General features: G+C 45.4%; 1 pseudogene; it reads right to left on the reverse strand.

Moving 5' to 3' along the window:
- Positions 1-2024: 2024 nt before the first annotated feature.
- Positions 2025-25051, reverse strand: LOC139548468 (pre-rRNA-processing protein TSR1 homolog; annotated as a pseudogene).
- Between the last annotated feature and the right edge of the window lie 423 nt (positions 25052-25474).

A 25474-nucleotide genomic window follows, 5' to 3' on the forward strand; every position in this document is an offset into this window, starting at 1 on the left:
CTCCCTATCTTCCCTCTCTGTGTTTTATGGGCTGTGTGCTGCGGTGCAGTGACCTCCCTCTCACCCCGGTGCCACCCAGCCGGTGCGGGATTCAGGCGCGCTCGGCCCCTGCCAAAACCCCACAGCACCACATCTGCTATCCATAAACGCCAGACACTCTCGCTTTCCTTCTCCCTCACCCACACCACCTAGCTCTCCCTCTTCAGCTCTTATTCTAATTTCCCAGTTCTATAGATCCCTTTTGCATTCTCTCTCTCCATCTCTGGTTTTATTCAGTTTGAACACCCCTAGAAGGGTTCTTCCCTTATCTCTCTCTCCTTGACTAGCCCCCCCTCTCTCTTTATATGCATCCAACGGAAAAATCTCACCCATTATATCTTCAGTGGGAGCCAGCTAAGTGTGGTGGCAGTGAACTGGGAACCACAGGACATTCCTGCAGCAAGCAGAGCAGGCCTCAGTCAGTCACGTTAGTTAACTCCTTCTGACCATGCCCAGCACCCAGCAGTACCAAGCACACACTTCACTTATTTTTAGGCTGGATTCCACCGCGTTACCACATCGCCGTTGGTCCCTAAACAACTGCATTTTTATGTTTCAAATTAATAGTGTCGGCGGGAAATTTTGTGTACGCTGTCTATAGACATAGTCCTATTCTTTTACGTGTTACTTTAAGGACATTCTCCATGGCGGGTGGGGATATTGCCCCCCCCCCTGATCATGAACAGCTAGCTAGAACAGCCACACCCCTTCCTTCAGCTTTAAACAAGATGTGTTCAACACATCACTGTTCAGTGCCCTTGCCTCCATCCACACGAGTAAATCAAAAAAAGCTGATAATAAATGGAGTGTTTCAGCAAAACTGTCCAGGGCTCCCGGCGTGCCCCCCAAGGCAATAGAGGCATTACTCGTGCGATTGTTTAATCTTTCTTTTTCAACTTTTTCCACACTGTAATCAAATTCGCAGTATGAAAAAATGTACACAGTGAACTTTTGATCCCCTCCATTTCTTGGATCATGTTCCGCTCCTCCAACCCCAAGTCTTCACCTTCTAGTTTCCCAGACATATTGGCATGCCTCTTTGGTGCAGTCCCAAAAGAGACCCCGGATGAATAATGGGAGCTGCAAGCATGCAAGAGCGCAGTTTTATGATAAATATTACAATTCATAAATCACTGTTTCTCTGAGGAGCACAAAGCATGAGATGAGGATGGGGAGGGATGTAAAACTGTTGAGCGTTGGGGATCCAGAGAGACCAACATGGGGTCACGCGCTCTCTGCTTGAGTCTGACTGGTGATGAAATGGAGTCTTCAGGTCGGGGAGAGACAACCGGGGAGTTGGGGGGGTGCACTGTGTAAAGGTCTGAGACCGTAGCTAGTGTGGAGGATATAAGCAGTCGACCAAGTGTTTAGAATAAACTTTTTCAATCAAATAAATTAATTGAACAGGCAGAAATTGTTTCGTCAGAAATGTACACTATCTACATAAAATAAACAAAAAAACTATTACAATATGGGAATAAAACGTAAAGACCTAAAGGAATGGCAGTGGAAAGAGCTGGAGAAGACTTCCCCAAACAGAGTGAGCACTGGACCTAAATATGAAAGGCAAGCTAGTTCATCCAAAATTGTGATCATTGTTGTTCAGATGATATATTTCTGTGTAATTCATGTGCCAAACATGTTGAAATTGAGAATGGAATCTGTACAACAGTATTATTGATCTGAACATGCTCCCTCTGATTATGCCTCAACATTTTCTTCATGTTTTTTCAAGTTTTTATTGTTTGAGTCCAGGGACATGACAGTGCATGGCTCTCAGATAATCAGTGAGTTTAGTTCCACCCAGTTATCAGTCACTGCAACAAAGAGCCTGTTTCCTCTTACACAATGCTGCCATCTAATGGCCAGGAAACAAACTAACTGGACCACAAGGACGTTTTCTAATGAAATAAAAATAAACAAGTGATTTGGTCTGATTGGTTTTATTTAATACAAATGACAATGCATCTCTTGGAGTGAAAATGTCATCGCCACAGTCCATCAGAACAGACTCCAAAACCCATATAGTACACCTGTATGTGTACATCCCCACTGAGCTGTACATAGACCACTGAGCCACTCGGGAGCGCAGGAGAGATACAGGCTCAAATACAGCTAGAGATACTAATTCAGCCACACATCAGATACACAAACATTTATATGAACACAGAAGCAAAGAATGGCAGTGTGTTCCTCTGGCCTTCCCCATCTTCAAACAGATAGAGACATACTAATTCAGCCAAACATCCCTCTATCCAGGCCCTTACCATCCTCCCTCTGTCTGAAGAGCAGTACCCCAGCGGTGGGGAATGTAATGGGGGCGTATACAGAAACCACCGTGGGGGCTCGAAGGAAACGCTCCAGCTTGTGCTTGTCGGGTGGAGAGAGAGCCAATCACAGGTTAGATACAACACTGAGGCGAACACTGACTGTAGACATGGTTCCATCACTTGCTTTGTTAATGCTAAAGTGCTGAAAGCTAACCAACACACAATACTCCAGTCCCCACAGTGTCAGCATATTTGCCATACTTTTTATTCAATAGATAATTTTGTTCAAGACATAAATGGTGCAGTTTAGCCAGGTCCCCCAACCTGATGTGTGCTGGGAGAAGATGGGGCAGGCCCTGAACCTCCTGAATCCACAGTGGAACACCAGCTCCTCTTTAGACTTGATAGGGTCTGTGTTGCTGGGGTGTCTCCTCACCACAATGTGCATCACTGACATCTAATCACAGAGGATAGAAAGAAACCAAGGGGTAAGGAACTGGAAGAATAGTTTCTGATGAACTATAGTGTTAATAAGACCATAAGCTAGGGTTGTTAGAATTATAACTTCTATCTATCTATATACAGTGCCTTCGGAAAGTATTCAGACCCATTGACTTTTTCCACATTTTATTAAGTTAGCCTTATTCTAAAATGTTTCTCTCATCAATCTACACACAACACCCCATAATGACAAAACAAAAACAGGATTTTAGAAATGTTATCAAATGTTATAAAAAATAAAAAATGAAATATCACATTTACATAAGTATTCAGACCCTTTACTGAGTACTTTGGTGAAGCAACCTTGGCAGAGATTACAGCCTCAAGTCTTCTTTGGTATGACGCTACAAGCTTGGCACACCTGTATTTGGGGAGTTTCTCCCATTCCTCTCTGCAGATCCTCTTAAGCTTTGTCAGGTTGGATGGGGAGCGTTGCTGCACAGCTATTTTCAGGTCTCTCCAGAGATGTTTGATTGGGTTCAAGTCCGTGCTCTGGCTGGGCCACTCGAGGACATTCAGACTTGCCCCAAAGCCACTCCTGCGATGTCTTGGCTGGAGGAGGTTTTCATCAAGGATCTCTCTGTACTTTGCTCCGTTCATCTTTGTCTCAATCCTGACTAGTCTCACAGTCTCTGCCGCTGAAAAACATCCCCACAGCATGATGCTGCCACCACCATACATCACCGTAGGGATGGTGCCAGTTTTCCTCCAGAAGTTGACACTTGGCATTCAGGCCAAATAGTTCAATCTTGGATTCATCAGACCAGAGAATCTTGTTTCTCATGGTCTGACAGTCTTTAGGTGACTTTTGGCGAACTCCAAGCGGGCTGTAACCCTTTTACTGAGGAGTTACAGAGTTACTCTACCATAAAGGCCTGATTGGTGGAGTGCTGCAGAGATGGTTGTCCTTCTGGAAGGTTCTACCATCTCCACAGAGGAGCTCTAGAGCACTGTCAAAGTGACCATCGGGTTCTTGGTCACCTCCTTGACCAAGGCCTTTCTCCCCCGATTGCTCAGTTTGGACTGGCGGGCAGCTCTGGGAAGAGTCTTGGTGGTTCCAAACTTCTTAAATTTAAGAATAATGGAGGCCACGGTGCTCTTGGGAACCTTCAATGCCGCAGAAATGTTTTGGTACCCTTCCCCAGATCTGTGCCTCAACACAATCCTGTCTAGGAGCTCTACGGACAATTCCTTTGAATCATGCCAATCAATTGAATTTACCACAGGTGGACTCCAATCAAGTTGTAGAAACAACAAGGATGATCAATGGAAACAGGATGCACCTGAGCTCAATTGAGTCTCATAGCAAAGGGTCTGAATACTTATGTAAATAATGTATTTCTGTTCTTTACTTTGAATAAATGTACAGAAATGTCTAAAAAACTGTTTTTTTCTTTGTCATTATGGGGTATTGTGTGTAGAAGGCTGAGGATTTTTTATTTAAAATCCATTTTAGAATAAGGCTGTAACGTAACAAAATGTGGAAAAAGTCCAAGGGTCTGAATACTTTCCGAAGGCACTGTACACACGCACAAATACACGCACACACGTTCAATAGTATGTGGACACGTTCTCGTCGAACATCTCATTCCAAAATGATGGGTATTAATATGGAGTTGGTCCCCCCTTTGCTGCTATAACAGCATCCACTCTTCTGGGAAGGCTTTCCACTAGATGTTGGAACATTTCTTTGGGAACTTGCTTCCATTCATCCACAAGAGCATTAGTGAGGTCTGACACTGATGTTGGGCAATTAGGCCTGGCTCGCAGTCGGCGTTCCAATTCATCCCAAAGATGTTTGATGGGAATGAGGTCAGTGCTCTGTGCAGGCTAGTCAAGTTCTTCCACACCGCTCTCGACCAACGATTTCTGTATGGACCTTGCTTTGTGCACGGGGGCATTGTCTTGCTGAAACAGGAAAGGGCCTTCCCCAAACTTTTGCCACATAGTTGAAACCACAGAATCATCTAGAATGTCATTGTATGCTGTTGCATTAAGATTTCCATTCACTGGAACTAAGGGGCCTAGCCCGAACCATGAAAAACAGCCCCAGACCATTATTCCTCCTCCACCAGACTTTACAGTTGGCACTATGCATTCGGGCAGGTAGCGTTCTCCTGGCATCCGCCAAACCCAGATTAGTCAGTTGGACTGCCAGATGGTGAAGCGTGATTTCATCACTCCAGAGAACGCATTTCTACTGCTCCAGAGTCCAATGGTGGCGAGCTTTACACCACTCCAGCCGACGCTTGGTATTGCGCATGGTGATCTTAGGCTTGTGTACGGCTGCTTGGCCATGGAAACCCATTTCATGAAGCTACCGACAAACAGTTATTGTGCTGACGTTGCTTCCAGAGGCCATTTGGAACTCAGTAGTGAGTGTTGCAACCCAAGACAGGCGATTTTTACTACGTACTTCAGCACTTGGTGGTCCTGTTCTGTGAGCTTGTGTGGCCTACCACTTTGCGGCTGAGCCGTTGTTGCTCCTAGACGTTTCCACTTCACAATAACAGCACTTACAGTTGACCGGGGAAGCTCTAGCAGGGCAGAAATGAGACAAACTGACTTTTTGGAAAGGTGGCATCCTATGACGGTGTCATGTTGAAAGTCACTGAGCTCTTCAGTAAGGCCATTCTACTGCCAATGTTTGTCTATGGAGATAGCATGGCTGTGTGCTCGATATTATATACCTGTCAACAACGGGTGGGGCTGAAATAGACACTAATTTGAAGGGGTGTCCACATACTTTTGTATATATAGTGCATATTTATAATATACAAATATATATATTCAGAATTTCTATTATTCTGTAGTTTGTCTACACTTTTAGCAACATATTTTACAGCAGAAATGGGTTACAATTCTTAACTTTCAGACTTAAGACACGTTCATTCAGGAGTATGCCAGTACTGTATACCTTCTGTTCATGTGGCAGTAAGGAGACCAGCACCAGAGGCCTGCCTGTCTGGACACTCTCCATCACCGTGGGGATAACATCCACTACATGGAGGGTCACATACCAGCCCACCTAGAGAGCAGAGCAGGGTTAATGGATGGGGGCGGGGCACAGAGAGGGGACAGGGATGAAACAGAATGTCACACACACGGCAGACTCTTACCATGGCCCCCTCTTCCTCCTGCGCAGCCTCAGCCAGTACGCGGCGGCTTGTGCGCTCAAAGCTCTGGAACTGGAAGATGCGGGAGTAGTCTGCAGGCAGGTTCTCCACGGGGTCCCAGGGGGAGGAGCGCAAACTCTTCAGGCCTCTGTAACGCTGGAACCTGAGCACACAGGAAATTAGCAACGTCAACGTATAGCTAAATAATTACGCTTGGCCAGGACGTCCTGGAAAGTAAAGTTTGGGCGTTAACGGCTCGACGGCATTGTCTACTACATATGACCAGATGTTTCAGACAAGTTTGGTACATTCCTCCCTCCTCAGACTTTCCCTTGAGTGTTGCTAAAGGAAATGTTACATCTTGGAGTGCTTTGACTCTTTGACCAGAGGCCAGGATCAAGTCACTGGCTGGAAATGAGCTGTTCATCAAGGTTATCACATTCTGCTTGACCATTTTTCCAAATGTAAATATAAACTCAACGTACAGGTAACCACCAAAATAACGGAAACACTTGAGTAAATGAGGGACACAAAGTATATTGAAAGCAGGTACTTCCACACAGGTTTGGTTCCTGAGTTAATTAAGCAATTAATATCCCATCATGCTTAAGGTCATGTATAAAAATGCACAAATTGCCATTATTTTGGCTACTATGGCTAGAAGAGATCTCAGGGGTCTCAAAAGAGCATAGAGTTGTTTAAACGGTGTGTGTGTCTCAGTCACCAGATCTCAACCCAATCAAACACTTATAGGAGATTCTGGAGCGCCTGAGACAGTGTTTTCCACCACCATCAACAAAACATCAAATTATGGAACTTCTCGTGAGAATGGTGTCGCATTCCTCCAATAGAGTTCCAGACACTTAGAATATATGCCAAGGTGCACTGAAGCTGTTCTGGCTCATGGCGACCCAACGCCCTATTAAGACACTTTATGTTGGCGTTTCCTTTATTTTGGCAGTTACCTGTATGTGAGCCATGGGTCGACTGTGGATGTTACATGTCTTTTTCATGGATCGTTTGAATGGTTTTGCTTAGACAGCCCCGCTGTGTTGTAGCCTACATTAAGAGCAGAGGGTCCTATACAGTACTGAAGGAAAAGGGGCCACTGTGTATTTGATAGACAATACGATAGTCATGCCCTTACCTGTTCTTAGCCGATTGGTCTAGAGGTGTGTCCACTTCATCTGGGAACCTCTCATTGGCCCGAGCCTCCCAGTAGCGTTTTAACCCCTCCCCTTCCTCTGCCTCGTCCATGTGCTCATCATAGCGCTGGTCTGATCCACCCTTGTTTGATGTGGAATTCAGCTCCTCCTCCTCATCCTCCTCCGAGCCACAACCTGAGGCAGCATCCTAAACAAAATGGAAAAAGACAGGATGTTTCTACTAGGGCTGGGAATTGCCAGGGATCTTATAATACGATATTATCACAATACTTGGGTGCTGATACGATATGTATTGCGATTCTCACAATTCTATATGTATTGCGATTAGATACTGTGATTTTATTGTGATTCGATGTTCCAAACATATTGCTCACTATATGTCTGCTGCAGAAGGACAAGAGAGAGCCATGAGAAAACAAGTTTTGATCAGACATTGAAATAAAAGTGCTGAAAACAAAATTGGCTCCCTATTAAACAAGCTATGAAGTAAATATGCTGGAATTCTGGTGAAAGTACAGCCATCTGGCGCAAAAATAATATTGCGATATTGTCAATACAATATATCGTCAAAAATAATATCCCGACGATATGCAACTGTATCGATCCCCCCATCCCTAGTTTCTACTGTAGAGCTACTGTACATACTACATCATATACATGACTTTTTCCACATTTTGTTAAGTTACAGCCTTATTCTAAAATTGATTAAATTAGTTTTTCTTCAATCTACACACAACACCCCATAACGACAGAGCAAAAACAGGTTTAGAAATGTTTGCTAATTTATAAAAAATATAGAAACTTAAATATCACATTTATATAAGTACTCAGACCCTTTCCTCGGTACTTTGTTGAAGCACCTTTGGCAGCGATTACAGCATCAACTCTTCTTGGGTATGACGCTACAAGCTTGGCACACCTGTATTTGGGGAATTTCTTCCATTCTTCTCTGCAGAGCCTTTCAAGCTCTGTCAGGTTGGATGGGAGCGTTGCTGCACAGCTATTTTCAGGTCTCTCCAGAGATGTTCGGTCGGATTCAAGTCCGGGCTCTGGCTGGGCCACTCAAGGACATTCAGACTTGTCCCATAGCCACTCCTGCGTTGTCTTGGCTGTGTGCTTAGGGTCGTTGTCATGTTGGAAGGTGAACCTTCGCCCCAGTCTGAGGTCCTGAGCGCTCTGGAGCAGATTTTCATCAAGGATCTCTATGTACTTTGCTTTGTTCATCTTTGCCTCGATCCTGACTAGTCTCCCAGTCCCTGCCGCTGAAAAATATCCCCACAACATGATGCTGCCACCACCATGCTTCACCGTAGGGATGGTGGCAGGTTTGCTCCAGACGTGACGCTTAGCATTCAGGCCAAAGAGCTCAATCTTGGTTTCATCAGACCATAGAATCTTGCTTCTCATGATCTAAAAGTCTTTAGTTGCCTTTTGGCAAACCCCAAGCGGGCTGTCATGTGCCTTTTACTGAGGAGTGGCTTCAGTCTGGTCACTCTACCATAAAGGCCTGATTGGTGGAGTGCTGCAGAGATGGTTGTCCTTCTGGAAGGTTCTCCCATCTCCACAGAGGAACTCTAGAGCTCTGTCAGAGTGACAATCGGGTTCTTGGTTACCTCCCTGACCAAGACCCCCGATTGGGAAGGGAAAGGGGATAACTAGCCAGTTGTACAACAGAATGCATTCAAATTAAATGTGTCTTCCGCATTTAACCCAACCCCTCAGAGAGGTGCGGCGGGGCTACCTTAATCTCAGTTTGGCCAGGCTGACAGCTCTAGGAAGAGTCTTGGTGGTTCCAAACTTCTTCCATTTAAGAATGATGGAAGCCATTGTGTTCTTGGGGACCTTCAATTCTGCAGAAATGTTTTGGTACCCTTCCCCAGATCTGTGCCTTGACACAATCCTGTCTCGGAGCTCTACGGGACAATTCCTTCGACCTCATGGCTTGGTTTTTGCTCTGACATGCACTGTCAACTGTGGGACCTTATTTACACCTTATACAGGTGTGTGCCTTTCCAAATCATGTCCAATCAATTGAATTGACCACAGGTGAACTCCAATCAAGTTTTAGAAACATCAAGGATGATGAATGGAAACAGGAGGCACCTGAGCTCAATTTCAAGTCTCATAGCAAAGGGCCTGAATACTTATGTAAATAAGGCATTTCTGTTTTTTCACTTTGTCATTATGGGGTATTGTGTGTAGATTGCTGAGTATTTTGATTTATTTAATCCATTTTAGAATAAGGCTGTAACAAAATGTGGGAAAAGTCAAGGGGTCTGAATACTTTTCGAAGGCACCGTATGTAATGTGAACTACTGGTGTTAATGAGGTTCAAGCCAAGGGCATTATACTACTTATAAACCTAATGGTGTTGGCCCAAGGAAGTTAGAAGAAGTGTACAAGTGGTTCTCACAGAAGTGGCATTACAGTAAGCAAGAGATACATGAGAGGGAAATCCACACTGCATGGGGTCGATTCACAACCTTCAGAACAAATCCAGCTGTAATAATAATAATAATCATGATCATCCCCAGCACCCTTTCCTCCATTGTTAACATCTCCTAGATGTTAAAATCCTGTCCAACCCCAACATCAAACACATTCTAGTAACGATTAAAGAAAATAAATGGAGCTGAACCTTTTCTCCAAAGACGAATTTCCCCCTTTCTTTCAAGCAGGGCTGCTATAAATAAATGGCCGTCCCTCCCTTGGTCCAGACAGGAAGTTGTGTCCGCGGAGCAGGAAGTCAGGTGGCTTCTCTCGGGACCCTTGCTCCAAACACTATTGTTGCCACGGTGAGCAGCCTGGCACTACAGCCCAGAGGCAGACACTGAGAAAACAAACAGTGGTGCTGCGCTGCAGACCAACCACGGGTTACGTATACACTGTTTTGTTCCACCCCCAACCACACACCGTCCGGCGCTGCAACTTTTTTTCTCCACCAATCACTGTCCTGTCTGAGCTGCTTCCCCCTGACGTCTTCCGTATCACCCCACATCAGCTCAGACATCTCAACAATCAACTCAGACTGTAGGATCACCCTCTTCTCCTTACACTACCCTGTCTGCTTACACTTTCCTTTAGTGGTTTCACTATTGCAACAGGCAGAGGGTAAACAAACACGTAAACAAACACCTTAGCAGTGCACCCAATGCCCTGGGACAGGACGAGGTCAGCGTAACAGTTGTCACTCTTTCTTCTGTATTAATGGCTACACCAACTGAGTTGACCTTCACATTCATTTATGCACTGTCTCTATGAACACTCACAGGACTCCACACACTCACACACATAACATGCACACACATTTACACTAACTCTACACACACATAATCTTAATTTACACTGCTACTACTCTGTCATACATCCTGATGCCTAGTCACCCTACCCCTATACATATCTACCTCTATCACTCCAGTATCCCTGCACATTGTAAATATGGTACTGGAACTGACCCTGTATATAGCTTCTTACTTTCTCCTGTTCTTATTTCTAGTGTCTTTGCTCTTCCTTATGTTATTTTTACTATTACATTGTTTTTGAATACTGCATTATTGGGTTTAGAGCTTGCAAGAAAAGCATTTCACTGTACTTGGGCACGTAACAATAAAACTTGAAACTAATGTATGTGCTGGAAAAATACATACATAAGTATTCTTCTGTGCAGACTTTTCAGTTTCCTAGGCTGTGGATTGTATTCTCTACTCACCACCTGAGAGTTAAGGTCCTCTCCATCTATGGATTCGTCCATCATCGCGTCCTCATCCTCCTCATCGTCCGTGCTCACTTCACCCTCCTCGCCATCCTCATCCTCCTCATCCACAATCCACGTGGCCTGGTAGTCTGATGTCCCCTTCGGCACCTTCATAGCACGCTTGCTCTTTCTGGCCTCTGAGGGAAGGACGAGGGAGGAAGGAGAACATTTATTTAAAAAGTTCATTACATTGTAAACCCAAAGACAATAATAAACTCAATGTGTTGACATGAACCAGTTCAAAGTACCCATACAATGGATGCCAACAACAGCACTGCGACCATAAATCTATCATGTAATTCAACGTAACGACCCTCTATAACTCTGTCCACTCTCTCCCTTCACCTTCAGCCTCCAGCAGTTCAGTATCAATGGGCCAGGTCTGCTCTTCATCCATGGGGTCTACCCCTGCCTCGGCCTGCAGACTCTCCCTGCGAGCTGGGTCTGCCTTCATCAGCACCCGCACTGACGCCACCTCATCAACACCACCATCCTGAAAGAGCAGTTAGCACGTACTGCCAACAAGCAGAAGCAGCACTGATAAATGCCTTCACTATAGTTTGTAAATTATTCATTAAATCACTGTCAATTTTCTATGTAATGATATCAGCCCGTGATAAGCTGTGACCATCTTTGTAACATTGCAAAAATCTGAAATGTTGTGCCCAAAAATGCAGAAAAGCTAAACGATGCCTTTGTCAATTCTAGATTAGACTACTGCAATGCTATACTCTCCAGCTAAACTGATAAATAAACTTCAGTTAGTGCTAAATACGGCTGCTAGAATCTTCACTTGAACCAAAAATATTTATCATATTATTCCAGTAATATTACTCACTTCCTGTTAAGGCTGATTTCAAGGTTTTACTGCTAACCTACAAAGCATTACATGGACTTACTCATACCCATCTCTCCGATTTGGTACATAGCTACACGTACGCTACGGTCACAAGACGCAGGCCTCCTTATTGTCCCTAGAATTTCTAAGCAAACAGCTGGAGGCAGGGCTTTCTCCTATAGATCTCAATTTTTATGGAATGGTCTGCCTATCTATGTGAGAGACGCAGACTTGGTCTCGACCTTTAAGTCTTTATTGAAGACTCATCTCTTCAGTAGGTCCTATGATTGAGTGTAGTCTGGCCCAGGAGGAGCGAAGGTGAACAGCAAAGCACTGGAGTGATGAACCGTCCTTGCTGTCTCTGCCTGGCGGACTCCCCTCTCTCCACTGGGATTCTCTGCCTCTGACCATATTACGGGGGCTGAGTCACTGGCTTACTGGTGCTCTTCCATGCCGTCCCTAGGAAGGGAGCGTCACGTCGTGCAACGTGGTAGCTACGTTGCTATACTCAACTTGAGTGGATTGAGTTACTGACGTGATCTTCCTGTCCGGGTTTTGTGCTCCCTCGGGCTATAGATCTTTGAGGGCTATACTCAGCCTCGTCTGAGGGTAGTAAGTTGGTGGTCTGTTGATATCCCTCTAGAGGTGTGGGGGCTGTGCTTTGGCAAAGTGGGTGGGGTTATATCCTGTCTGGTTGGCCCTGTCCGGGGGTATCGTGGGACAGGGCCACAGTGTCCCCCGACCCCCGCGTCTCAGCCTCCAGTATCTATGCTGCAATAGTCTACAGTTGAAGTCGGAAGTTTACATACACCTTAGCCAAATACATTTAAACTCAGTTTTCACAATTCCTGTCATTTAATCCTAGTAAAAATTCCCTGTCTTAGGTCAGTTAGGATCACCACATTATTTTAAGAATGTGAAATGTCAGAATAATAGTAGAGAGAATGATTTATTACAGCTTTTATTTCTTTCATCACATTCCCAGTGGGTCAGAAGTTTACATACACTCAGTTAGTATTTGGTAGCCTTGCCTTTAAATTGTTTAACTTGGTTCAAACATTTTGGGTAGCCTTCCACAAGCTTCCCACAATAAGTTGGGTGAATTTTGGCCCATTCCTCCTGACAGAGCTGGTGTAACGGAGTCAGGTTTGTAGGCCTCCTTGCTCGCACACTTTTTCAGTTTTGCCGACAAATTTTCTATAGGATTGAGTTCAGGGCTTTGTGATGGCCATCCCAATACCTTGACTTGCTTCTACACCTGCATTGCTTGCTGTTTGGGGTTTTAGGCTGGGTTTCTATACAGCACTTTGATATATCAGCTGATGTAAGAAGGGCTATATAAATACATTTGATTTGACTTTGTTGACCTTAAGTCATTTTTCCACAACTTTGGAAGTATGCTTGGGGTCATTGTCCATTTGGAAGACCCATTTGCGACCAAGCTTTAACTTCCTGACTGATGTCTTGAGATGTTGTTTCAATATATCCACATAATTTTCTTTCCTCATGATGCCATCTATTTTGTGAAGTGCACCAGTCCCTCCTGCAGCAAAGCACACTCACAACATGATGCTGCCACCCCCGTGCTTCACGGTTGGGAGGGTGTTCTTCGGCTTGCAAGCCTCCCCCTTTTTCCTCCAAACATAACGATGGTCATTATGGCCAAACAGTTCAATGGCCAATATAGGGCTCGTTTTACTGTGGATATAGATACTTTTGTACCTGTTTCCTCCAGCATCTTCACAAGGTCCTTTGCTGTTTTTCTGGGATTGATGTGCACTTTTCGCACCAAAGTACGTTCATCTCTAGGAGACAGAACACGTCTCCTTCCTGAGCGGTATGACGGCTGCGTGGTCCCATGGTGTTTATACTTGCGTACTATTGTTTGTACAGATGAACATGGTACCTTCAGGCGTTTGGAATTGCTCCCAAGGATGAACCAGATTTGTGGAAGTCTACAATTTGTGTTCTGAGGTCTTGGCTGATTTCTTTTGATTTTCCCATGATGTCAAGCAAAGAGGCACTGAGTTTGAAGGTAGGCCTAGAAATACATCCACAGGTACACCTCCAATTGACTCAAATGATGTCAATTAACCTATCAGAAGATTCTAAAGTGATACAGTGAAGTTATAAGTTAAATAATCTGTCTGTAAACAATTGTTGAAAAAATGACTTGTGTCATGCACAAAGTAGATGTCCTATCCGACTTGCCAAAACTATAGTTTGCTAACAAGAAATTTGTGAAGTGGTTGAAAAACTAGTTTTAATGACTCCAACCTGGGTGTATGTAAACTTCCGACTTCACCTGTATGTGCCGGGAAGCTAGGGTCAGTCTATCCTATCTTTTGTCCTGTGTGAACTTAAATACGTTCCCTCTAATCCTCCCATTTCTCTCCCCTCCCAGAGGACCTGAGCCCTAGGAAAGAGAGAGAGAGAGAGAAACTGACCCACCTGCATGCCTACGTCTCCTTCCTTCCCAGGCTTGGCAGGACGAGCGGTCATAGAGTTGAGGGGAAGGGGGTCTATGGGCGCATCGATCTGACTGAGCTGGAAGTCTCCAAACCCAGAGATGTGCACCAGCCTGTCCACCTGCAGAGGGCAGCCTCGGACATACCCAGACACACGCAGGGTCCCCAGGCCCGTGGGGGCTTCCTCTCTCCCTTTCTCAGAGCTGTTGGGGGTGTAGGAGACCTGCTGGGCCAGGAGGTGAGGCCGACGGGAGCGGAAGCCCAACCTCCTCTGCCTCTGTGTTCCCAGGTGTCTGAGGTCAGTGTGGCATCCTGGTCTGAGTCCAGAGGGAAGAGGCGCGCCCCAGGGAAGCGGATTTCGGATATCTTGGCTAGCACCCGTCATGAGTCCACACGCTTCTTTACTGCCAGGTCTGAAACACCCTTACACACCAGAGCTGGGGGAGAGAGAAGTGGAGGTTATATAGGATAGAGATGACAGTGTATGCAGAGAAAAAAGGGATGGGGTAGTTGAGATTTGGAATAAAGGAATCAGTATAATATCTACAGTATGTCATCTGCTAAACATTTATCTAATCAGCAAGGGGAGAGGACAAGTCGAAAAAAATAAAGTGCACTGTGAGCATCTATTTTGGATAGCTTGTATGGAAGCTCACAATGGGCTGGTAGCCCCTGTGCAAAGAGACAGGAGAGGCAGTAGTCTCCATAACTGTCCCAGCCTTCTGTAGAGTCCAGCACAAACACCAGACTATCTGCTACCTTCACCACATCCAGTAGAGAGTGCATGTCAGATAGAGAGAGAAGGGAGAGGGAGGGAATAGAGTCAGAGATTATGTTGTCGGATTAGTACTAGCGTCAGCATCGAATGACGGCAGGTAGCCTAGCGGTTAAGAGCGTTAGGCCAGTAACCTAAAGGTAGCTGGTTCGAATCCCCAAGCAGACTAGGTGAAATATCTGTCGATGTGCCCTTGAGCAAGGTACTTAACCCTAATTGCTCCTGTAAAGGAGTCAGCATGCTTCAGTTCGGCTGGTGCTTAGCCAAACTCGGCTAGCCGAACCAAACGAGTGCGCTCGCATACTCCCTGAGAAAACCTCTGCTTAAAAAATATAAATATAATGACAATAGTACTGTTTGTCCATTTTGAGACGCCATAGCAAGTATACACTTCCTCAAAATAGTCGAATTTATCTAAGATATCTCAAGAAATCTATAATTAAATGATGTTTTTGCAGAGATCTTAGTAGCGCAATTTAACATCTACCTAAGATATTTGGTGCAGTATTTCTCAATTAAAAAATGTGCATGAAAGTGAGTTGTCTCTCGTTGAATGACAGAGTTTATAGAAGAATCTCTACTGTTGACCAATCACCAACGAAGGAGCGTACACTTCGGCTCCGAACTTCAGCTTGCCCCCAGAAAATGCCCCCTCCCAAGTCCAAAACTAACATAAACGTCATCATAATATATGCACAAACACATCGGATGGGAAGCATGCGGACGCCTTAAGTCGCTCTGTATAAGAGCTTCCGCTAAATGAATAAATATCCAATGTAGATGAATGACTCAGAATGCCCCTTATAAACGTTCAGTACATCCAGACATGGATTACATTTACATAAACTATAGTCAGTATCTATAGAACTTTAGTTTTCACAACATAAACACATTGTTGTAGCCAAGTCAGTGAGCTACCTGTGTCTGGGTGGAGGAAGGTGAACCTCTAAAGCGGGACATGACCAGGCTAAAGCTGTCACTGACCCCATACACACTCTTCTCCTCACGCACCAGCCCGCCAGCCTCACACCGCAGCAGCCTGGTCACAGCCTCAGCATCTACACCTGCATGGAGGGCCACCACAGCCACCAGGTGGGGGGGACCATCCCTGATGCCCAGATGACGTTTCTCTGCCAGGACCTGGACAGGACAGACACGTAGCATTTAAGGTAGACTCAGCAATGTACGAAGTAATAGCAATAACGTGCTGATTTCCAAAACAACTAAGAGTGCATTGATGCTGAACTTCTCATCTATTTTGGTCCCATAGCTACCACGTTGTAGCATATACTCTGTGTGACTGCAAAGTCTTGCATCGCGTTCATCTCAATATGTGCGGTGCTGCTCGTTGCAATGTCATAAAGCTGACTCTACTTTTAACTTGCCTGATTTATACCGCTGTGGTTCCAAAGTGACATTGTGTCAAATGTAAGAGCATCTTACCAGGTCCTTCTTATTTTGCCGCAGCTGGTTGGCTTTGTGTCGTTTGTCCAGCTTTCTCGCCTCTTTCTTCTGTTGTTTGGTAAGAGCCGTCACCGACACTCTACCTGTTTGGGATGACATCATTCAAAGGTGAATGACAGATCAGGATGGAAACACATGAAAGGGCATGGCTACCAACATGTGCACTAGCAGATAGACAATTACAGTTGATGTAAGGGTAATGGACTAAACGCCTCTCCATGGTGAAGGGGGTTTCTGATGATCCACAAAAGGTGTGGAGTAGAGACCAGGCTTTGTGGAATCTAGCTCCTACTACATGGACTTGCCCAAGGTCATTACTTCAAAAATGTAAATTATGAAACGCCTACCATGTACCTATGTTCGTCCTCTGTAGTTCCGTGCCTTTCATTGTTTGCTGAAATCTATACATTTTCAATAAGCGTTCATCAAATACAACCACTGTTTGCTCATTGCTGTTGCTCCTGAGTGGCGTAGCGGTCTAAGCCACTGCATCTCAGTGCAAGAGATGTCACTACAGTCCCTGGTTTGAATCCAGGCTGTAGCACATCCGGCTATGGCTGTATCCATGTGAACATAGCCGGATGTGAACAAAGAACAAATTCTTATTTACAATGACGGCCTACCCCGGCCAACGCTGGGCCAATTGTGCCCCGCCCTATGGGACTCCCAATCATGGCCGGATGTGATGCATCCTGGATTCGAGTAAGTATGCAGTGAGTATGCAGTGATGACCCGTCATTCAGGGCAGGGGGGGGCTCGTTGTTATTTTGTCATTAATACGTGTCACATATCAGTTTGCAAACAAAGTAAAAAAATATATATATACACAGTACCAGTCAAAAGTTTGGACACACCTACTCATCATTCAATGGTTTTTCTTAATTTTTTACTATTTTCTACATTGTAGATGTCACGACTTCCGCCGAAGTCAGCTCCTCTCCTTGTTCGGGCGGCGTTCGGCGGTCGACGTCGCCGGCTTTCTAGCCATCGCCGCTCCATTTTTCCATTTGTTTTATCTTGTTCCCTGCACACCTGGTTTTCAATCCTTAATCACACTGCATGAATTTATTCCTCTGTTCCCCTCCATGTCTTTGTGTGAAATTGTTTTTGTTACATGTTCGTGTGTACGCGCCAGGCTGGGTTTTTCCGTTATTCCGTGGCTTTTCACGAGGGATGTTTATTGTACAACATTTGCTCCCTTTTTGTGACTGTTTCGCGCATAGCACTTTTACCTTTGGCTGGAGGTTTTGACGCAGTGGCGTCTGTCTGTTTTATTTGCCTCTGCCTTAATAAAGTGTGCGCCTGTTCACAACTCTCTGCTCTCCTGCACCTGACTTCTCCACCAGTAACGTACAGCGTGACAGTAGAATAGTCACCAACTTGTCTAAATTGTCCACCCCTCCTTTTGTGGCATTGTAATCCATTATGATTTCTGTTTTTTGATGTTCCTGGCCACAGATTCTCCCATCCCTATGCAGCGTACTCATGACTACCACATTTTTGCCTTTCTTTGGCACGTAGGACACTAGGGATGTGTCGGCCGTGAACACAAACTTAGAGGAATTGATAGGCCTGTTACGTGTATTCAACAGCTAAGGTAGGAGCTCTGGCTTGTTTTTTCGTTCTGTTCCTATCATCGTCAGCTTCCTCTTGAGGAGCTCCTGTCCCAGCTTGTGCGAAGTAAAACATTTATCCCATGTGATGTTGTGGCCTCAGAGTCCCTGTGTCAAGTCCAGGACAACCCACATCCCTTGGTTTTCTCAGGGGCTCCTCTATCTGGCTTCTCTGTATACACTTGCAAGTTCCACGCATATGATGAAGCAGCATCACAGCAGCCCAGATCTTGATTCCATATTTTGCGGGTTTAGACGGTATGTACTGCCTGAAGGGGCAGCGGCCCCTAAGTGGCATAAGGTGTTCATCAACAGTAACGTTGGGCCCAGGGTTGTAAAACAAGGGAAGGCGGACCACCCACTTGTCCCACACTGACCTGATTGCAGCTAGCTTGTATCTCTGCAGCCAAGCAGGTCTGGTGTCTCAGTTATCAAAGCAGATAATCCTGGAAATAATGTGGAATTTTTCCTGAGACATTGTTGGACGGAAAAGTTCTCTGCCAGTTTCTGCATCCCACAGGGATTCTGTTGATTCCCAATTGGATCTTAACACCAGCAAGGAGAAGAACCCCAAAGTATGCATGTAAATTAGTTTGGTCCATCTCCTTCCATGTCTCTCTCCAAAAGCACACCTTCCCTCCAAATTAGTGCAGTCCAGAATGATTTTCTGGATGGTGTCTGGGATGAATAATTCAAAAGAAGACATGAGTAACCGCCATCCGCGTCGGCCCTGGTTGCATCCTTATCATATTGGCAGCCATGCGGGGTGGCTCATTCCTTGGGCAAGAAGACCTTTTCATTTGAGAATTTTTTGATGTCCACATTTCTTCTCCTGCAGGCTGCTGATGAGCTGGTTGCCAACGGGTTGGTCCTGGGCTGGCTGCTGACGGGCTGGCTGAGGGTCAATCTCATCCTCTTCTTCCAACATGAGACATGATCCTCATATTCGGAAAATTCTTCATCTTCCAAAGTGGAAGATGCTCTTTCCACACTAGCTCACACCAGCTCTCTCTGCAAAAATTATTTCTAAGGCCCTCTGAGGAGAGATTACTTTTGCCATACTGATTGATTTTGGTAAGGAGCCACACATGCAAAGCTATATATTTGTTGTGTCCCTCCCCCAATTTGCACCTGGCTAGGGTAGTGTGGGAAAACACAGATTTTTTTTTTACAATGTATCAAAATAATGTACTGTAATAACATTGTGCAGGTTCCCACAAGACATTGTATAGTTTCACACACTACAAAGGGTACAGTGTGCGAGAAAAGCAGGAGACAGGTTATTGGCGATATGTTGAAACAGCAGGCCCAGGGAGGAGGAAGACAGAGTGAAGGCACTCAGCAAACCTTGTTTCATTTTTACTGGTTTTCATCCACACACACACACACACACACACACACACACACACACACACACACACACACACACACACACACACACACACACACACACACACACACACACACACACACACACACACACACACACACACACACACACATAAACACTTTTATTACCCTCAGGTCCACATATGTAATATACATTTGTAGGGGGTGCGCAGTGTGCACTCAATGAAAATGTGTTATTTAACATGTTCTTCCCAGAAAATGAGCAAAGGCCAATGAGTCTCAGGTTGGAAAAATTATTCATTTTATCATTTTTCTTTTAGTAAACATTGAAAATGGGTCCCACGGACCGGAAAACAACCAGGGTTAAGCAAGTCAGCCATATCAGCTGTTTTTTTAAAGGAAGTAAATTAGGCTGAATGAACTGTTTTGCTGCCAGACAAGGCTCTGTTGTTATCCTGGTGCGGCAGTGGTAATGTGTTGGGACTGCTGTTGGGACAGTACGCCCTAACAGTATGTGAGCACCGTTTGTCACCGTCATAGCGCAATTATTATTATTTTTTATTTTTCACCTTTATTTAACCAGGTAGGCCAGTTACAACTGCGACCTGGCCAAGATAAAGCAGTGCGACAAAAACAACAACGCAGAGTTACACATGGGATAAACAAAAGTACAGTCAATAACACAATAGAAAAAAATCTGTACAGTGTGTGCAAATGTAGAAGAGTAGGGAGGTAGGCAATAAATATGCCATATAGGCTAAATAATTACAATTTAGCATTATCACTGGAGGGATAGATGTACAATTAATGTATTGTTTAGTGTTGTGCCTTTGCTGTCATGTATCCCCAAAACATTTTTTGTGTTTGCCCCAACAAGCTGTACATACTAAAATCGACCACTGAAAGTATGGAGTTTCCACATCTGATGATATTAATTTGTCACAGCTAACGTTACGTTCGAAACAGAATTTGAAGCACGTGTTCGGCAGCACAGCAGCAGCACGTCCATGGCTACAACCAGCAACAGAAAGGGACACATTCCTCCGTCACAAACGTACCCTTGTTCTCCCGTTCGATTTCTCCTTTCGTCCGATGCTTGCCACGTTTATGTTTTTTGTTTTTCTGTTTAAAAACTCCGGCTCTGTGGCCCTGTTGTTGTTCTCCACATGACACCAATTTCTCCACGCTCGTGTGACGGCATGCCAACTTTGATGACGTAGTTCACTTGCTATTGAGAAAGGCCGCTGTAGGCAGACCTTGAAGACATGCTATGTGAACACTGCCCACAAAATGAGGGGGAAATTGAGCTGCACTTCCTAACCTCCTGCCAAATGTATGACCATATTAGAGACACATTGTCACGCCCTGACCTTAGAGATCCTTTTTATGTATCTATTTTGGTTTGGTCAGGGTGTGAGTTGGGGTGGGTATTCTATGTTCTATTATTTGTATTTCTATGTTCTATTTCTATGGTTCTCAATCAGGGACAGCTGTCTATCATTGTCTCTGATTGAGAACCATACTTAGGGAGCCCTTTTTCCCACCTGTCTTTGTGGGAAGTTGACTTTGTTTATGGCACTTAGCCTTAAGCTTCACGGTTTGTTTTGTAGTGTTTATTGTTTCGTTCTGCGTCTTTTTCTAATAAAGAGAACATGTACGCCTACGACGCTGCACCTTGGTCCTCTTCCTTCAACAGCCGTGACAGAACTTCCCACCAACAACGGACCAAGCAGCGTGGTAAGGAGGAGCAGCGTGTTCAGGATTCATGGACTTGGGAGGAAATCCTGGATGGTAAGGGACCCTGGAGGCAGGCTGGGGAGTATCGCCGTCCACGGGAGGAACTGGAGGCAGCAAAAGCAGAGCGGCAGCGTTACGAAGGGACACGGCTAGCAAGGAAGCCCGAGAGGCAGCCCCCAAATTGTTTTTGGGGGGGGGGGGGGGGCACACGGGGAGTGTAGCTGAATCAGGTTGGAGACCTGAGCCAACTCCCCGTGCTTACCGTGGCGAGGGTCATACTGGTCAGGCACCGTGTTATGCGGTGGAGCGCATGGTGTCTCCAGTGCGCGTGCACAGCCCGGTGCGCTACCTTTCAGGTCCCCGAATCGGCCGGGCTAGAGCGGGCATGCAGCCAGGTCGGAGGGTGCTGGCTCAGCACATCTGGCCGCCAGTACGTCTCTACGGCCCAGGGTATCCTGCGCCGGTGCTGCGCACTGTGTCTCTGGTACGTCTGCACAGCCCAGTGCGCCCTGTGCCAGCGCCCCGCATTTGTGGGGTGAAGATAACCACCCAGCCAGGACGGGTTGTGCAGGCTCCAAGCTCGAGACCTCCAGTGCGCCTCCACGGCCCAGTGTATCCGGTGCCTCTGCCAAGGACAGGGCCTCCTGTATGTCTCTCCAGCCTGGTGAGCCCTGTGGCAGCTCCACGTACCAGACTGCCCATACGTCTCCTCACTCCAGTGATGATCCATGGCACGAAGCCTCCAGTGATGATCCATGGCACGAAGCCTCCAGTGATGATCCATGGCAAGAAGCCTCCAGTGATGATCCATGGCACGAAGCCTCCAGTGATGATCCATGGCACGAAGCCTCCAACGAAGGCCTCCAGTCCGGAGCCCCCAGAGACAGTCTCCAGTCTGGGGCCCGCAGCGAGGGTGCCCAGTCTGGGGCCCGCAGCGAGGGTGCCCAGTCCGGGGCCCGCAACGAGGGTCCCCAGTCCGGGGCCCGCAACGAGGGTCCCCAGTCCGGGGTCGGCGAAGAGGGTCCCCGCACCAGAGGTGCCACCAAAGTGGGGTGAGCCAGTGGTGGAGTGGGGTCTGCATCCCGCACCTGAGCCGCCACCGCGGATAGATGCCCACCCAGACCCTCCCCTATAGGTTTAGGTTTTGCGGCCAGTGTCTGCACCTTTGGGGGGGGTACTGTCACGCCCTGACCTTAGAGATCCTTTTTATGTATTTATTTTGGTTTGGTCAGGGTGTGAGTTGGGGGTGGGTATTCTATGTTCTATTATTTGTATTTCTATGTTTTGGTCGGGTAGGGTTCTCAATCAGGGACAGCTGTCTATCGTTGTCTCTGATTGAGAACCATACTTAGGGAGCCCTTTTTCCCACCTGTCTTTGTGGAAGGTTGACTTTGTTTATGGCACTTAGCCTTAAGCTTCACGGTTTGTTTTGTAGTGTTTATTGATTTGTTCGGCGTCTTTTTCTAATAAAGAGAACATGTACGCCTACCACGCTGCACCTTGGTCCTCTTCCTTCAACAGCCGTGACACACATATTTCCCTCAGATTACACAGATCCACAAAGAATTCGAAAACAAACTCAATTTTGATAAACTCCCATATCTACTGGGTGAAATACCACAGTGTGCATCACAGCAGCAAGACGTGTGACCTGTTGCCACAATAAAAGGGCAACCAGTGAAGAACAAACACCATTGTAAATGCAACCTATATTTATGTTTATTTATTTTCCCTTTTGCACTTTAACTATTTGCACATCGTTGCAACACTGCATATAGACAGAATATGACTTTGAACTGTGTAATGTTTACTTGTAATTGTTATTGTTTATTTCACTTTCATTTATTATCTACTTCACTTGCTTTGGAAATGTTAACATATGTTTCCCATGCCAATAAAGCCCTTAAATAGGGCAGAGGCAGCCCACTCAGACCTATCTCAGGAAATGCCTAGAGGCAGAGATAGGACGAAGGAAGTTCTAGGCAGGATAGCACTACTGAGCTCACAGTTTTCTTCTTCTTAGCAAACACTTGAACAGCTTTGGGATAGGCTACATCTAGCGCCCTATCATCCAGCCTCTTTCTAAATTGTGTCCTCTTGTAAAAGGGTACATTTAATCGGATTATCTTTCAAAATCCTCTTTATCTTAATCTGGATGCACCTTTCATATACAGCATTGTATTCTTCATGATCACCTTTTTTTCTTTGGCATCAGAATTTTTACTTGCAGTAGCAATACAGCACTTTTGTATCTCCCATTCATGACATGGCCTGAAAGGCTTCCTGTTCATTTGGATAAAGAGATGCTGCAGCCTTATTGGTAGGGCTGGCCATCTGGTTGGGAGCCAATCAAGAGTATAAACTGCTTATCTGGAGCACCGATTGGTTCACTGTAGTTAAGAAGAGAAAGTTGTCCCCAGCTTTTTTTACTGTTTCACATTCCGTATAATCATGAATTAGTCAAAGGTTTTCTTAATGTAGGATCAACTGGATTAGCCTGTAATGCAATTAATTCTAATTTGCTATGGTATAACTAGTGTGATTACAGTGTTATTACACAAGACCCTAATACTCCATTAGGGTGTTTTCTTGTAAAATGTTACAGACATTGACTTCACTTTACAAACCTAATTTGTGAAGGCTGACGTTCAAGGATGGAATAATGTGTTATAATATGTCATATGATCATAACTCATTATAAATTGTTGCAGACATGTATAAACATGATATGCGCTACACATGAAAAAAAAATGCTTCAAGAGCAGCAAACCAAGAAAAAGTCTTACCCTACATCTGATCAAATCAAATTGTATTGGTCACATACACATGGTTAGCAGATGTTAATGCGAGTGTAGCGAAATGCTTGTGCTTCTAGTTCCCGACCGTGCAGTAATATCTAACAAGTAATCTGACAATTTCACAACAACTACCTTATACACACAGGTGTAAAGGAATGAATAAGAATATGTACATATAAATATATGGATGAGCGATGGCCGAACGGCATAGGCAAGATGCAGTAGATGGTATAGAGTACAGTATATTCATATGAGATGAGTAATGTAGGATATGTAAACATCATATAAAGTGTCATTGTTTAAAGTGACTAGTGATACATTTTTTACATAAAATTTTTAATTATTAAAGTGGCTAGAGATTTCAGTCAGTATGTTGGCAGCAGCCACTCAATGTTAGTGATAGTAGTTTGCCCCCGGTGATGCATTGTGCAGACCTCACTACCCTCTGGAGAGCCTTACGGTTGTGGGCGGAGCAGTTGCCTTACCAGGCGGTGATACAGACCAACAGAATGCTCTCGATTGTGCATCTGTAAAAGTTTGTGAGTGTTTTTGGTGACAAGACAAATTTCTTCATCCTCCTGAGGTTGAAGAGGCGCTATTGCGCTTTCTTCACCACGCTGTCTGTGTGGGTGGACCATTTCAGTTTGTCCGTGATGTGTACGCCGAGGAACTTAAAACTTTCCACCTTCTCCACTACTGTCCCGTCGATGTGGATAAGGGGGTGCTCCCTCTACTGTTTCCTGAAATCCTTGATCATCTCCTTTGTTTTGTTGATGTTGAGTGTGAGGTTATTTTCCTGACACCACACTCCGAGGGCCCTCACCTCCTCCCTGTAGGCCGTCTCGTCGTTGTTGGTAATCAAGCCTACCACTGTAGTGTCGTCTGCAAACTTAATGATTGAGTTGGAGGCGTGCATGGCCACTCAGTCATAGGTGAACAGGGAGTAGAGGAGAGGGCTGAGAATGCACCCTTGTGGGGCCCCAGTGTTGAGGATCAGTGAGGTGGAGATGTTGTTTTCTACCCTCACCACCTGGGGGTGGCCCGTCAGAAAGTCCAGGACCCAGTTGCATAGGGCGGGGTCCTGACCCAGGGTCTCGAGCTTAATGACGAGTTTGGCGGGTACTATGGTGTTAAATGCTGAGCTGTAATCGATGAACAGCATTCTTACATAGGTATTCCTCTTGTCCAGATAGGTTAGGGCAGTGTGCAGTATGATTGCAATTGTGCCGTCTGTGGACCTATTGGGGTGGTAAGGAAATTGGACTGGGTCTAGGGTGTCAGGTAGGGTGGAGGTGATATGATCCTTGACTAGTCTCTCAAAGCACTTCATATTAGGCCTACTAATATCACTGATACAATACATTGTCTGTTTTCCTTTTCTTTGGGGTGTCGACATAGAATAGTAGGACTCAAAATTGGACAATCTGTAATAGCCTAGTTATGACCATTGGCATAATTAGTTAGATATTCCAATAATGTTTCTGTCTGAAACTAAATTGCACTAATTGAACCCAACTTCAGTGATGTTCATGGAAATGCTTTGCCCTTAGCGTTGCTCCAACTGCATCGCATTTGGGACCGGTTG

Source organism: Salvelinus alpinus, chromosome 21, assembly GCF_045679555.1.
Source record: "Salvelinus alpinus chromosome 21, SLU_Salpinus.1, whole genome shotgun sequence".
NCBI classification, from domain to species: domain Eukaryota; kingdom Metazoa; phylum Chordata; class Actinopteri; order Salmoniformes; family Salmonidae; genus Salvelinus; species Salvelinus alpinus.